Consider the following 16137-nt stretch of genomic DNA (forward strand, 5'->3'; position numbering starts at 1 on the left):
ACGTGGTTAGACTTTTTCCATTGAGAGTGGGGAAGATTCAACAAAGAGGGCATGGGTTGAGAATTAGAGGACAAAAGTTTAGGGGTAACACGAGGGGGAACTTCTTTACTCAGAGAGTGGTAGCTGTGTGCAACGAGCTTCCAGCAGAAGTGGTTGAGGCAGGTTCGATGTTGTCGTTTAAAGTTAAATTGGACAGCTATACGGACAGGAAAGGTATGGAGGGTTATGGGCTGAGTGCAGGTCGGTGGGACTAGGTGAGAGTAAGAGTTCGGCACAGACTAGAAGGGCCGAGATGGTCTGTTTCTGTGCTGTGATGGTTAAGTGGTTATATGATTACTATGCAGGTTCCTTTCTAGGGTTCTATTAAATCTGAGGAGTCTGCATCCGACATTCCCTTCTGTACATGGATAGAGGAATGTGCAAAGGGAGAAGTTGATAGCACATGTCTTTGTTGACTAGATATGCTGTTCCCTTTAGTGTGTTCATTCACTGTGCTAGAAATGAGTGGAGGTGCCTTTGGTGTGGCCCTCTGAAGCCAAAGATGAGCTCCGGTAAATCCTACCGGAAGCCTAGGCCAAATAGTTTTCACATGTGCTGTAAAGCACCGTGTTCTGACCAGAGTGCATTCTGGTTCCATTCTCGGGTTGTTGGTGCCAGATGGGGTGGTTTGAGTATCTCAGAAACTGCTGACTTCCTTGGGTTTTTTTGTGCACAACAGTCTCTAGAATTTACAGAGAATGGTGCGAGGAACAAAAAAACATCAAGTGAGCGGCTGTTCTGTGGGTGAAAAAAACCTTGTTAATGGGAGAGGTCAGAGGACAACGGCCAAACTGGTTCAAGCTGAGAGGGAGGTGACAGTAACTCAAATAACCACACGTTACAACAGTGGTGTGCAGAAGGGCATCTCAACACACAGCACGTCAACCCTTGAAGTGGATGGGCTACAGCAGCAGAAGACCATGAACATACACTCAGTAGACACTTTATTAGATACAGGAGGTACCTAATGAGGTGACCACTGAGAGTAGAACATAGAGCAGTGCAGCAGAGAAATCCTTCAACCTAACTTGTCCAGGCTGACCGTGATGTCCGTCTATGCCAATCGCATTTGCCTGCATTAGATTTGTATTCCTTTCCTAGCTAAGTACAGAGCCTTTTAAATGCTGTCGTCACATCTCCCTGCACCACCTCCTATGGGAACACTCACAACACGCTGGAGGAACTCAGCAGGTCGGGCAGCATCCGTGGAAACGATCAGTTGATGTTTCAGGCCGGAACCCTTCATCAGGACTGTAGAGGGAAGAGGCAGAGGCCCTATAAAGAAGGTGGGGGGAGGGTGGGAAGGAGAAGGCTGGTAGGTTCCAGGTGAAAAACCAGTAAGGGGAAAGATAAAGGGGTTGGGAAGGGGAGGCAGGGAGGTGATAGGCAGGAAAGGTGAAGAAGGAATAGGGGAAAACACAATGGGTAGTAGAAGGAGGCGGAACCATGAGGGAGGTGATAGGCAGCTGGGGGAGGGGGCAGAGTGAAATAGGGATAAGGGAAGGGAGGGGGAGGGAATTACTAGAAGTTGGAGAATTCTATGTTCCTACCAAGGGGCTGGAGACTACCTAGACGGTATATGAGGTGTTGCTCCTCCAACCTGAGTTTAGCCTCATCATGGCAGTAGAGGATGCCATGTATGGACATATCCAAATGGGAACGTGAAGCAGAGCTGAAGTGGGTGACAACTGGGAGATCCTGTCTGTTGTGGCGGACGGAGCGGAGGTGCTTGACGAAGCAGTCCCCCAATCTGCATCGAGTTTCACCGACGTAGAGGAGGCCGCACCGGGAGAACGGGATGATTGATACGTTGACTGATCGTTTCCATTGATGTTGCCCGACCTGCTGCGTTCCTCCAGCGTGTTGTGAGTATTGCTTTGACCCCAGCATCTGCTGAGTATTTTGTGTTCACCTCCTATGGGAGTTTGTCCCATATGGCCATCACCCTGACTGTGCAGAAATCTGCCCCTCGGATGGCCTTTGAATTTCTTCCCTCTCACCTTAAACCTATGCCCTCTCATGTTGGGTTTCCCTATCCTGACAAAGAGACTGACTATCCTGTCTGTGCTTTTCATTTATAAACCTGTACAAGGTCATTCTGATATTCCAGCGCCAGTAAATGGAGCCTTTTTGATTTCCCCTTTGTAAGTAAAGTTCAAGGCAAAGCTTTGCTGAATATCTACTGTATTCGTTCTAATGATACCATATCATTCCTTTGTGAGGTGACCAGAATGGCAGACATCCTTTGACACTACCTCACTTTTTTAATATACAGTATTTCTGTTTTCTGCATGTTTTTTAAATCTATTCAATTTACATATACTACAATTGATTTACTTGTTTATGTATTATTGTTAATATTTTTATTTTATTTATTATCTATATTATGTATTGCATTGAACTGCTGCTGCTAAGTTAACAAATTTCACGTCATATGCCAGTGGTGATGAACCTGATTCTGGTTCTGACAAAGCTGCAAATCTGGCCAGGTGCGTGTTTAGTACAACTGTGGCGCGACTCTTCACACTTCTGTTCAGACTTGGCCTATGAAAGCAAGCACGTTGAATCACAAACTTGAGATTCTGCAGATCCAAAGCAATGCACACAAAATGCTGGGGGAGCTCTGCAGGTCAGGCAGACCTTTGGAAAAGAATAAACAATCAATGTTTTAGGCCGAGACCCTTCTTCAGGACATTACTTCAGGGTAATGCCTTCACTGCCCTATCCTCACCCTCTTCACTGCTCTATCCAACCTTCCATTTTCTGGGAGCTATGAAAATGCATCCCAGGGTCCTCTGCTGTTTATGGCCCTTTGAGTAGTTGACATCCAAAACAGTAAAAGTTCAAACTGCAAACCTGGTTTGACAGAGGCCATAGGACATATTCCTGCTGAGAACTCACCTAGTTTCATCTGAAGATACTATGTTTGAAAATGACTACAATTCTGCGTCACCAAGGCTCAGGACTGCACGTACACACACCCGAATTCAGGCCTGCGTACGCACATTCTGCTGGACACAGACAGTCCCAAACCCTTTGAAGTCAGTGTGTAATGCTTGAGATGGGCTGCTGTATGTCCTTTGTGAAGGAAGGAAGGAGCGACTTTATTCGCCATAAACGTTTACATGGACTAGGAATTTCCTGTGGTGAGGGTGCAAATACAATAAAAACCAACAACATTAGACAATTGTAAAGAATAAAGTATTACATAAAAATAAAGTTGGAGGTTGAAGTATAGATATGGAATAAAATGTGAATAAATACATAAATCCCAGCATGTATTTACCATGTAAACTGCATCATAAAAACTGCTTTAAAGTTTTTACAGTGCCATACAATGACTGGTTAGTAGGTAGAGAGGGGCATGGGGAGTTAAATGAATGGCTGATCAGATTAACTGCCTGCAGGGAGGAGAAATTTCAAGATGGCTTGAAGTCTTTCCTCTCAGTTGATCACAATCTCTCTGGGACTTGCTTCCACAAAGAGTGGTAGAAGCAGTCTAAGAATTTTTAAGGCAGGGATGGAGAGATTGTAGACAGGCAAGAGGGTGGAAGGTTTTGAGCATTGGCCAGGGTATGAACTCGAGATTACCATCAGATCTGATCTGATCTTGTTAAATGGTAGGGTAGATTGGAAGGGCCGAGTGGCTTACAAATGCCCATAATTTGTAAGTACATGTCTAACATTTTTTTATATATAGTTTATATGAGACAACAAACAGTTTGCTGGAGGAACTCAGTGTGTCGTGCAGCACCTCAAGAAAGGAATTCTGCTGATGTTTTGGGCTAAGATCCAGCATCAGGATTGAGAGGGGAGAGATGTGATAGCCATCATAGAGAGGAGAAGGGGACGAGGTGAGACAGGAAGCTGAGGTGATTGGTGGACTGAGGAGGAGCAAAAGATGAGAGGTGGGAAGGGAGCACAGGGATGGAGTTGGGAGGCAGGTGAGATTAGATGTACAGTGGATTTCCCCTTCTCCTTCCTGTCCAATTGGGACACATTGGGACCAGTACATTTTGGCCCAGTTTTGCTGCTGCCCAATTAGACAAAGTTTCATAGAAATAGTTAAAAAGACATTAAAAAAAAGACAAACTGAGTAACACATTTTGCATTTAAATGAAATACAGAAAGTAGAACACAACCAACAGTGTTTCCTCTAAGCTGCGCAGTCGCACAATTACTGAAATGCTACCGTGCACATAGCCTTTGTTGCCGCACAGCTGGAATTGGATGTAGCTAGAAAAAGTTTATGAAACATGAAAGATTTTCTTTGTTGTCGTGCATTTCATTATACCCTCTAATTAATAAATAAAATCAAAAGTATGATTTTTCTGTTTTCATTCTAAATTTTCATAATATGCATATTACAAAAACATTTAAGGCACCACACAGTTTTCAGGCCATTTAAAAATTTCCTGCTCATAGCAATGGTTGTTCCTTACAGCTGTAAAAAACATTAGAGGGAACATTGCCAACAGTACTATAAAACTATGATTGTATCCTCCAAATTATCGTTATAACCTTCGAGATGATTATCAATACCTTAATTCTTCATAGTTCCCAACTTGTTGAAGTAGTGAAATAGTTTGACTTTTCACTTCCGGTCATTTCTGGCATCTCCAAGCCTAAATGCTTGATACCACAGTGAGCAAAGCAGATCTGAATTGTCTCACTGCTTATTTCTCACCAATTATCAGTGACAAAAATCACTTTTTAAACACAAAAATGCACAACTAATGCTGTTTAAAAACTGTTCAAGTTACATTTATTATCAAAGCAAGTATAAGTTATACAACCTTGAGATTCGTCTGCTTACAGGCCGGCACAAAACAGAAACCCGAAAGAGCCCAATTTTAAAAAAAGACCAACGCCCGATGCACAGAGAGAGAAGAAAAAAACACCAATCATGCAAACAGTAAAAGCAAGCAACAGCATTCTGAATGAAAGTGAGTCCATAGACACGAAGTCCAAGGCAGACCCATAGCCTCAGCCTCAGTTCACTCTAAGCACGGTGTAGCGTCTAACGACCACACAAGTGCGCACAACTGATGCTAGTTAGAACCTGTTCGGCAAGCCTCCTGTCCCAATTAAGCAGCATAGTGTTCCAAATAAGCGTAGGGAATCCCAGCAATTTTCTCAATTTGTTTTTGTTCTTTAAGAGTGGTCCCAAATAAGTGGTTGCTCCAATTAACCGGAATCCACTGTATTTATGTGGAGATTGCTTATGTGACCAGTACTTATTAGCCAATGCAAGTTGTCCGTAAGAAGATGGAGGCAAGCTGACATCTGGTGCAGGCTCTTCCGTGACACTGCTGAGGAGGGAATTCCAAGATCAGGATTCAGTGAGGATAAAGGAGCGGTGACACGTCTCCAAGCAGGGAAGATGACAGATGACTTATAAAATAGTCATGACCTACACCAGAGTTAGCTCTGAGCCGATTGGATTACAATATTGTTCAAAGCCAGATATCTCAGGTTTGTGTGGGACAATGGACGCTGTTGAACGATAAATAACAGGTTAGTGTGTCACATACTCTGAGCAAGTTGAATAGTGATGAGTAGGGGTGAATGCCTATGAAGGTGAGTGTAACTGAAAGGTAATGGGGCAGCTCTGTCTATTTTTAGAATCTAAAAGATTAAGTAAAATATTACATTGAAGATGCAGTTTCCTTAGCAAAGTGTTCTCTTTTCTCATCTCCCTGTATCAGTTAATGGATGATATTTATACGGTGTGTTGGAATAGACAGTCTACCGTCTCTTAGGGCATCAGACCGATGAAGCTTCTCTCTGGGCTGAGTACAGTCTGTGTTTTGGGTGCTGGGAACGGCCTTGAACGTGGTTAATGCCACCCTGTGGATGCCTGTAGTTTGACTGGAGCCATGGGCTCCTGTCTGTTGCTCCCTTAACAAGAAAGAGTTAACTGTAATTATCTGTCGTGAACTAGAGAGCCTTGGTGACCTTCCCTGCGCGTCTGAGTTTTGCAGATATCCCAGCTCCAACCTGATTGAGCGAAAATACTCACGTTGAGGGAGACTGGCACCGCTGCCTCGCCCTCTTCTGACCTTCCCGCTGTGAGCGTGGCAGGATGAGTACTTCACTGACAGTGTTCTTGGTTGAGGGGAGACTCACTCTCTTGTTCTGAGGTTTAGGGATTCGGATTCAGGTTAAGATTCAAATCGTGTACATCGAAATGTGCAGTGAAATGTGTCATTTGTGTTTAGCAACCAACACACCTGAGGGTGTGCTGGGGGCAGCCCGCAAGTGGTACTGCACATTCCTGTACCAACACAGAATGCTCACAGTGCCAGGCAGAACAACACAAAGCAGCAACAATAACAACAGTTTAAAAAAAAACAGCAAAACAAACAAAAGAAGTCAACTACTCTCCCACCCAGCCAACCCTCATACGTGCCAACAGGCCTCGAAACCCAGGACAGGCCACCTCTGGGCCTCCACCCTTGGCTCTGGACACTCAGACTCAGGACACTTGGACGTTCTGCCCCCCACCCCCAGACACATAGAAACACAGAAAATAGGTGCAGGAGTAGGCCATTCGGCCCTTCGAGCCTGCACCGCCATTCAGTATGATCATAGTTGATCATCCAACTCAGAACCCTGTACCAGCCTTCCCTCCATAACCTCTGATCCCTTTAGCCACAAGGGCCATATCTCTCCCTCTTAAATATAGCCAATGAACTGGCCTCAACTGTTTCCTGTGGCAGAGAATTCCACAGATTCACCACTCTCTGTGTGAAGAAGTTTTTCCTAATTTCGGTCCTAAAAGGCTTCCCCTTTATCCTCAAACTGTGACCCCTCGTTCTGGACTTCCCCAACATTGGGAACAATCTTCCTGCATCTAGCCTGTCCAATCCCTTTAGGATTTTATACATTTCAATAAGATCCCCCCTCAATCTTCTAAATTCCAACGAGTATAAGCCTAGTCAATCCAGTCTTTCATTATATGAAAGTCCTGCCATCCCAGGAATCAATCTGGTGAACCTTCTTTGTACTCCCTCTATGGCAAGAATGTCTTTCCTCAGATTAGGGGACCAAAACTGCACACAATACTCCAGGTGTGGTCTCACCAAGGCCTTGTACAACTGCAGTAGTACCTCCCTGCTCCTGTACTCGAATCCTCTTACTATAAATGTCAGCATACCATTCGCCTTTTTCACCGCCTGCTGTACCTGCATGCCCACTTTCAATGACTGGTGTATAATGACACCCAGGTCTCGTTGCACCTCCCCTTTTCCTAATCGGCCACCATTCAGATAATAATCTGTTTTCCTGTTTTTGCCACCAAAGTGGATAACCTCACATTTATCCACATTAAATTGCATCTGCCATGAATTTGCCCACTCACCTAACCTATCCAAGTCACCCTGCATCCTCTTAGCATCCTCCTCACAGCTAACACTGCCGCCCAGTTTCGTGTCATCCGCAAACTTGGAGATGCTGCATTTAATTCCGTCATCTAAGTCATTAATATATATTGTAAACAACTGGGATCCCAGGCCTCCCAGACACTCAGGCCACCCCTGGGCCTCTATCCTTGGCCCCAGATTCTCAGACTCTCAGACATTAGACCTCTGGACTTTAGTCCCTGGCCCAGAAATGCAGACTTGACCTTCAGGCCTGAGCTTCCGGACTTGCTGACTTCACTCTTCGACCTTCAGGCCTCTGACCTTTGACCTCTGGGGCTTTCTGTGCTGTGTACCTCAGCCTTTGGCTTTGGTTTCCGGACTTTGCCGACCTCTAGGCATCGAATCCAGGGCTCTCCGATCATCAGTGAGCTGTGAGGTTTGACTCCCTGACTTGAATGACTGAGGTGACAGGGGAGGATGGAACACCAGCCCTGGTGACTTCCGCCCATATGCATATGGATATCATGCTGATGTGTACATTGGTGGTGGCTGAAGATGTTGAGCATGCAATTGCTGATAATGATATTAGTGATGCCTGTTTACAGCTCAGCCCTCCAGATAAATCTTCTTCAACTCAATACAGCAGGGAGATATCTCCACCATTCCCCAGTGCTGTTTGGATACAACAAAGAGATACAATAACAACTTTTGAAAGGTACTTGTGTAGGTGGATAGGAAAGGCTTGGAACAGGGGTTCCCAACCCTTTTTATGCCATGGACTCCCTACCATTAACTGAGAGGTTGGTGGACTCCAGGTTGGAAACCCTTGGCTTGGAAGGATATGGGCCAAATGTGGGCAAATTGGATGAGCTTGAATGGGTGTCTTTGTTGGTGTGGACCAGATGGGCTGAAGGGCCTCTTCCCATGCTCTGAGTACAATGGAATGGGATTTCAGAGGCGGGTAATGAGACCATGGGTGCCTCTGATACTTGCTGGTTACTGGTCAGACAAATTCACCATCTAAACTTGGTACCATTGTCCAGTGGGGTCACTGGGAGGGAAGAATCAGTGAAATACAGAATAAAGAAGATAACTATAAGTTAGCAGTAATTCAACCTCAAAGGAAGATTCCAGCCATGACATTTGAGCAGGCCTAAAGTTACTACTTCAAGTAGCTGTAATTTTTAATTGAAAGGATTTAACAAGTACAGAGTAATTGTTCCTTTGATGTTATTTTTCTTTCTGATGGTTGTCTGGAGGTTACGGTAGAACTAAAATATTAGTTAGACCTCAGCTGAATTACTGCATACAGCTCTGGTTGTCACACAGCAGGAAGGATGTAACTGAAATAGAATGGGTGTGGAGGAGACTCTCTGAGATCTTGTCTGGGATGAAGGGCTTCAGTTCTGAGCAGAGATTGGATAGGCTGGCTTTCAAAGTTCAAACTAAATTTATTATCGAAGTTACATCACCCTGTACTATCCTGAGATTCATTTTCTTACAGGTGATCACAGTAGAACAAAGAAGTAAAATACAATCAATGAAAAACTACATGCAAACGAAGGCTGACAAGCAACTGATGTGCAACAGACAATCTGTGCAAATACCTGTAGTAATAATAGTAATAAATAACTACAGAGAGAACGTGAGCTGTTGAGTCCATAGGTTGTGAAATGAAAGTGAGTGAAGTTATCCACGCTGGTCCAGGAGCCTGATGGTTGAAGGGTAATTATTGCTCTTGAACCTGGTGGTGTGGGACCTAAGGCTCCAGTACCTCCTACCTGTTTTCCTTGAAGTTCAGGAGGGACATGATGGAAGGACAGGATATTATGAAGGGCACAGATAGGATAGACACCTCATAACAAGGGAACAGTTCCAATAACAGGAGGACAATAGGTCTAAGGAAGTTAGCAGGGACTTGAGGAAAGGCTTCTTCACCCAGAAAAGTGATTGAAATCTGGAACGCACTGGCGGCAGTGGTGGTGGAGGCAGGTACTTCTCACAACATTGAGGAAGTATTTAGATAAGCAATTGAAATTCCACGGCTCAAAGGCAAGTACTGGGAGATGGGATCAGGAGGGTGAGGTGCTGACATGGAAGTAATAGGCAGTTAATTGAGCACATTGATTACACATTGCTCTGCGACGACACTGGTGCCAAGCTGTATGGGTCCTAATGCCCTTCCCTTGGACAATATTGGTGTTGTGGAGAGGGGAGACTTGCAGCATGGGCAACTGCTGGTCTTCCATACAACCTTGCCCAGGCCTGCACCCTGGAGAGTGAAGACTTTCCAGGCGCAGATCCATGGTCTCGCAAGGCTAACGGATGCCTATAATAGGCAGTAGGGTCTGCTAGTGTATGACTCTATGAGCGGTTTACAAATATGCCCACAGAGAAGACCTGTGCCTCCAGCATTTATTACTTCAACGTGAACCAAAAACTTCACACTATACGGTACAGTGTTAACGTTGTGGTTAACCAACCTGGCTGCTAACCCGGAAACCGACAGTTCCGAGACCCAAATTCATGATCCCACCATGACAGCTGTGCAATTTGAGTTTCACTAAGCATCTCAAGTTTGGGTAAAGGGTTGATTGTAATGATGGTGACTGGATTTTTATAAAGCACCATCTGTCAGCCTTGCCCGGTTTGGCCGATATGAGACTCCAGACACAACCCACGTGGTGGATCCCTTCATCTCCTCTGCAGTGGCCTCCGTTGTGTCATTGCTGCCGTGTTCAATTTGGGGGCAACCTCACCTTCTTAATGACTAGTCGGAATGGACAATAAACACCACTGACAATGACTCTGTGGAAAATGAATAAAATTTAAAAATCTTGAGTCATACTGGCCTGCAGGTCGTCCTAAATGATACAGAGCTCCGGAGTTCTGATACCCGTACATTGAGCAGGAGGTCTAACGTAGCACCCAGTCCAAAAAGTGTCCTGTCAAGACTACCGGGAGCTGTGTAGTTGTACTTGCAAAGCCCCCTATTGAGGGTCCATCTCTCAGACTGTCACATTTACCACCTGAAATTAGAATGGTTTCCCTGCAGAGCCACTGGGAGAGCTTGACTCCATATGGTCCAGAACAAGTAAGATACTGTAGTGACAAGTAATTCAACCACAACAAGGCTCCTGGCATGACACTGTAAAATGCTTATAGTTACTGCTGTTTGGATTTACAGTTATTATTTAACGGGTTAGTTATTGAGTACACACGTTAGTAGTTGATTGATGTTTTCCTCCTGGTGGTTGTCAGAAGTTTCTGGGATTGATGAGAACATTTTTTCCAGAATCCATTCTTTTGCCAGGGTTGAATATACTACTAGCAAAAGTCTTCGGCACATGTACAGTATGTAGCCAGGGTGCCTAAGTGCACAGTGCTGTAGTAATTTTATGTATTGCACTGTATTGCTGCTGCAGAAAGAAACAATTTTCATGACGTATGTGAGTGATGATAAACCTGATTCTGATATGGGAATTTATTGTGGACTGAGAGTGGGAAGGGGGCAGGGAGAGGGGTATTATAGTTGGGAACAGGGGAAGGGAGAGGGGAGGGAGTGGGAAGCACCAGAGAGACATTCAGTGATGATCAGTAAACCAATTGTTTGGAATCAAATGACCTTGCCTGGCGTCTCGGGGCTGGGTGTGTCTGTATGTGCACCAGCACCCCTGTCTCTGGCACTCCTCCTCTGCCACCTCTCCCACCCCCCTCCTGTGGCGCTCCACCCTCACCATTCCCAATATCCTTTACTCCCCCCAGATTTACAAACTCACTCTCCGCTCCACTTCGACAAGTACAGTACTGTGCAAAAGTATTAGGCACCCTGTCTATACATATGTGCCTAAGACTTCACAGTACTGTATTGATGTAAACCTTTGGAATATATCTCGAGCAGGAGACTGAACAAGGACGATGCTGAGCTAGAGTTGCTGTTGGAAGAGAGGATGAGGAGGGAGAGAGGATGTTCAATACACAAGTGTGTCTGGCTACAACGTTCAGAGAGCAACACTACCTAACCTTGAAGTAGAATACTGTCTGCTCTTGAACTGGGCCATCTTCATCAAAGTGTTTCACTTGCTACAGGGAGGTCAGAATATTGGTGCCCATGATTGTCAGGTTGTGGAGCTATGTGCTGTTTGGCTGGTTATGGACACCCACACCCACTTTTGTTTAAGGCCCTCTATTCAAAGAGGGTGTGGGGTGAAGGCAGGGGAGTGGGGATGACTGGAAGAATTGCATCAGCCCATGATTGAATGGCGGAGCAGACTTGATGGGCTGAATGGCCTACGTCAGCTCCTATATCTTGTGGTCTTATCGGACCAGTTATAACGAATCCTCTCCTGAGCGCGAGGCTGCGTGGTTTTGCAGGGTGGCATTTACTGCCAGTGCAGGAGCTGTGGTCTGCTCGGTCTCTGTATTGTATTACCGTCCAGATACAGCGGAGCCAAAGGCAGCAAGTCACCTGGTATCCTGGCACAATGTTCTCATCCATCGGTAGTCCATTGAGTCATGGTGAAGCTGAGCCCCCACAGCAAACACTGCTGAGGCCATGGCTCCTGTGCTCCGTCCACGCACAAGTACACCACCAGCTAAGGCACTCCCACCATATCACAGGCCCCTCCACCGCTGAGCCGAGGTACCACTTCTGCGTAGACTGTTCTCAAGGAGGTTCTGCAGTAGTTGGAGGAGTGGGTATCAACACTTGTGGATGTCTACAGGAAACTCCACCAGGAGAGGGGAGCCCTCCCAACCAGCTATCCAGCAAACAACAAAGGAACGGGAGAGTGGGGAGAGTGAGGAGAGGGGAAAATCCAGTTTGTGGGACGTCCATGATGAACTAATGAAGCTGTAACTACAAGCTCAGTTTCCCATTTATCAGCAGCCTTGCGACAGGCTTTCCCACTGCAATGATCGTGATGTTGATTGTCTGCAATACAGAGAGCCCCTCAACTGCAATGTGTAAATGAATGATTATTACTTCATACTTTATTGTTGCCAAACAATTGATACTAGAGTGTACGATCATCACAGTGATATTTGATTCTGCTCTTCGTGCTCCTTGGAGTACAAATCGGTAGTAAATATTAAAAATTTAAATTATAAATCATAAATAGAAAATAGAAAAGGGAAAGTAAGGTAGTGGAAAAAAACCAAGAGGCAGGTCCAGATATTTGGAGGGTACGGCCCAGATCCCAGTCAGGATCCGTTCAGCAGTCTTATCACAGTTGGAAAGAAGCTGTTCCCAAATCTGGCTGTATGAGTCTTCAAACTCCTGAACCTTCTCCCGGAGGGAAGAGGGACAAAAAGTGTGTTGGCTGGGTGGGTCGTGTCCTTGATTATCCTGGCAGCACTGCTCCGACAGTGTAGATAGATAAATAGATATACTTTATTAATCCTGAGGAAAATTTGGTTTTGTTGATAGCGTGCGGTGTAAAGTGAGTCCAAGGATGGAAGATTAGTTTGTGTGATGTGCTGGGCTGTGTTCACGATCTTCTGCAGCTTCTTCCAGTCTTGGACAGGACAACTTCCATACCAGGTTGTGATGCACCTGAGAAGAATGCTTACTATGGTGCGTCTATAAAAATTAGTGAGGGTTTTAGGGGACAGGCCAAATTTCCTTAGCTTCCTCAGGAAGTAAAGGTGCTGGTGGGCCTTCTTGGCAGTGCACTGTGCTTGGCTGGACCAAGTCAGGTCATTTGTGATATTGACCCCAAGGAACCTAAAGGTTTTGACCTGTTCCACTTGCGCACCACCGATGTAAATGTTTAAATGATTATTATTGTGCTTACAAAGTCAACTAATTAATCTTTTGAATGGTCTTGGTTTCTACCTCCTTTGTTCTTCGGATTCTAAGCTGTGCTATCCTTGGCTCTACAGCACAACATAAGAAATAGGAGGAGGCCATTCAGCCCTTCAGGTTTATCCTGTATTTATCGAGGTCAGAGCAAATTTATTCCTCAGCGCCTTTACCTGCTCTGTTCCTGGATCCCTTGATTCTCTTAATATCCAGAAATCTATTGAGATCTGTTTTGAATAAATTCTGTGACAGACTTCATGGTTCCCTGGGTTACAGAACTGCTGTCGCACTCTGCATGAAGACATTTCTCCTCATCTCAGTGCTAAGCAGCCTGCTCCTTATCTGAGGCTGACTACTGGTCCCAGGATCCTCACCCAGGAGAAATGTTGCATCCAGTCTGTGCAGAGCCCTGTACGAATCTTCGAAGGAAAATCCCTTGCACTCTGCTATACCCCAGAGATGACAGGGGTGGTCAACACAATCTCTCGTGGTGGTAACAGCTCCCTCCGTTTGCAGTTCCCATACACTGTCCCTCCCCATTTGATTTTACCAGTGAATCTATTTAGAGTTTTAATCTATTTGCTGTAACTAATGCTTTAAAGGTCTAAATAGCGTTGTAACTAATTTATCAAGTTCATGTAATGCCCATTGTTGGATACATTGTACAGTTCAATGTAAAACAAGTTCTTTGTATAAAACCTTGGCTGATTTTTCCCATACTAAGCTTAGGAATCTCATAGACTGTCATGGAGTTGCAGCATAGAAACGGTCTATCCAGTCCGAACTATACCCATTATTTTACACCAATCCTTCATTAATTCTATTTTATTCACCCCACATTTCCACCAACTCCCCAGGTCTCTTCCCTGAGAAGTCAAAGCAGTAGTATTGCTCATAATCAGCATTTCATGTAGCTCCTGTATAGGCTGCTGCCGGGCCAACCTATTGTTCCAGGCACTGCAGGTGCCATGAGAGGGCAGTGGCCAGGTGGATCATATCTCCACTCTATTTCCAGAGTTATACAGTGCTTTGCAAAAGTCTTAGGAACATAATATATAGCTTGGGCGCCCAGGACTGTATTTGTCAATGTGGAACAGAGAACAAGTTTGTAAAATATGGCAGGAGCAAAGGTTGTTGGGCACGTGGCCAAGTGATTAAGGCGTTCGTTTAGTGATCTGAAGGTCGCTAGTTCGAGCCTTGGCTGAGGCAGCGTGTTGTGTCCCTGAGCAAGGCACTTAACCACACATTGCTCTGCGACGACACCGGTGCCAAGCTGTATGGGTTCCTTCCAAGGTGCAAGTCCATGGTCTCACGAGACTAACAGATGCCTATATGCTCATTACTGTATACACTGGAAAAATTAAAACCCAAATAAATTTTCTGGAGCCTTGCGTTCATCTTCTGGCCCTGGGTATTGTCCTCGCACTGAAAAAGGCCGTGATGCTCACTATTTGATCCATACTCTGTGGCCACTTTATTAGGTACACCTGTACACCTGCTCATTAATGCAAATATCTAATCAGCCATTCATGTGGCAGCAACTCTATGCATAAAAGCACGTAGACATGGTCATGAGGTTCACTTTTTGTTCTGACCAAACATCAGAGTGAGGAAGGAATGTGATCTAGGTGACTTTAACAGTGGAGCGATTGTTGTTGCCGGATGGGGTGGTTTGAGTCTCTCAGGTCTCCTGGGATTTTCACGTACAACAGTTTCTAGAATTTACAGAAAATGGTATGACAAACAAACAAAGGAAAATCCAGTGAGCAGTAGTTCTGTGGTGAAGCAGGTCAGACGAGAATGGCTGGACTGTCTCGAGCTGACGGGAAGGTGACGGTAACCACGCAGTTCAACAGTAATGTGCAGAAAAGCACCTTTGAACCCACAACACATCGAACCTTGAAATGGATGGGCTACAGCAGCAGAAGACCATGAGCATCCGTTCAATAGCCAGTTCGTCAGGTACCAGAGGTACCTTATAAACTGGCCACTGAGTGTATCTTCAGGAATTGGATACACCAGCAATGTCTACATTAACTGCCCAGCCCTCATTGCACTTGAGAAGGTGGTGTTGAGCTGCCTTCCTGTACTGCTATAGTCTTTGTAGTGTTTGTATTCACACAGTGCCGTTGGGTATAGAGCACCAGGATTCATCCCCAGTGACAGTGAAGGAGAAGCAGTATGTTTTCACTTACTGCCTGTTACACCGCTGGTGTTTAGGGCAGCAGTGAAGGTCTTCCATCTCTGGTGGTGTTCAGGGCTTCTTTCATCATGTCAATAGTTCCTCTCGGTTTCCACTACTGTCGGAAACGCAAGTCCCGGGTGGAGACTCAGGAATACCATCACACTCAGATTTGGAAGGATTTGTCATTGCTGTTTCCGTAACAATTATGTTTTACCAGTCAGGGTCGTTAGCTCTGAGCTGAACCCCCAAACCTGGAGGACCGGTGGACCACTCTCAGTCTGTCCTCTACCCTTTGACCTGTTTGGCATGGGTGACCCTACCAAGGGCTGAAGCATAAAGCCCTGACTCCAGACAACATAACTCTCTGGGTTATTGAGGCAGGCAAGTCCCCAAACCACAACAGGGTTGTTGGTCCTCTTGAAGGAGTATATTTTCAAGCAATGGTAAGCTCAGACTGCTTTCTACTTTCTACAGTGACCTGTCGTGGATCAAAAGTAGGTGGTATAAGGCCAAGGGCCAATAAATCCAGTGGGCCATCTCTGTACGAAGTGCTGTACACGTGACTCTCACTACCTCAGACAGCTGAGATGAAGATGCAGATGTTGGGTAAGAGTACAGTGGAGAGGAAAGCAAGGATAAGGGTTATCCAGGAAAAGGCAGGGACCTTGTGCAAAGCCAAAAGAACTGAAGGTAGTGAAAAACATCAACAAAGCTAGACTGCACTCAGAGTATTGTGAGCAGTTTTG

At 45.3% G+C, this 16137-nt stretch overlaps 1 protein-coding gene across 12 annotated transcripts in view; it reads left to right on the forward strand.

The window, feature by feature from the left end:
• triobpb (TRIO and F-actin binding protein b) overlaps window positions 1-16137 on the forward strand; it is a 305286-nt gene that overhangs the window by 24168 nt on the left and 264981 nt on the right. The window lies entirely within an intron of this gene.

This window comes from Mobula hypostoma, chromosome 11 (assembly GCF_963921235.1).
Source record: "Mobula hypostoma chromosome 11, sMobHyp1.1, whole genome shotgun sequence".
Classification (NCBI taxonomy): domain Eukaryota; kingdom Metazoa; phylum Chordata; class Chondrichthyes; order Myliobatiformes; family Myliobatidae; genus Mobula; species Mobula hypostoma.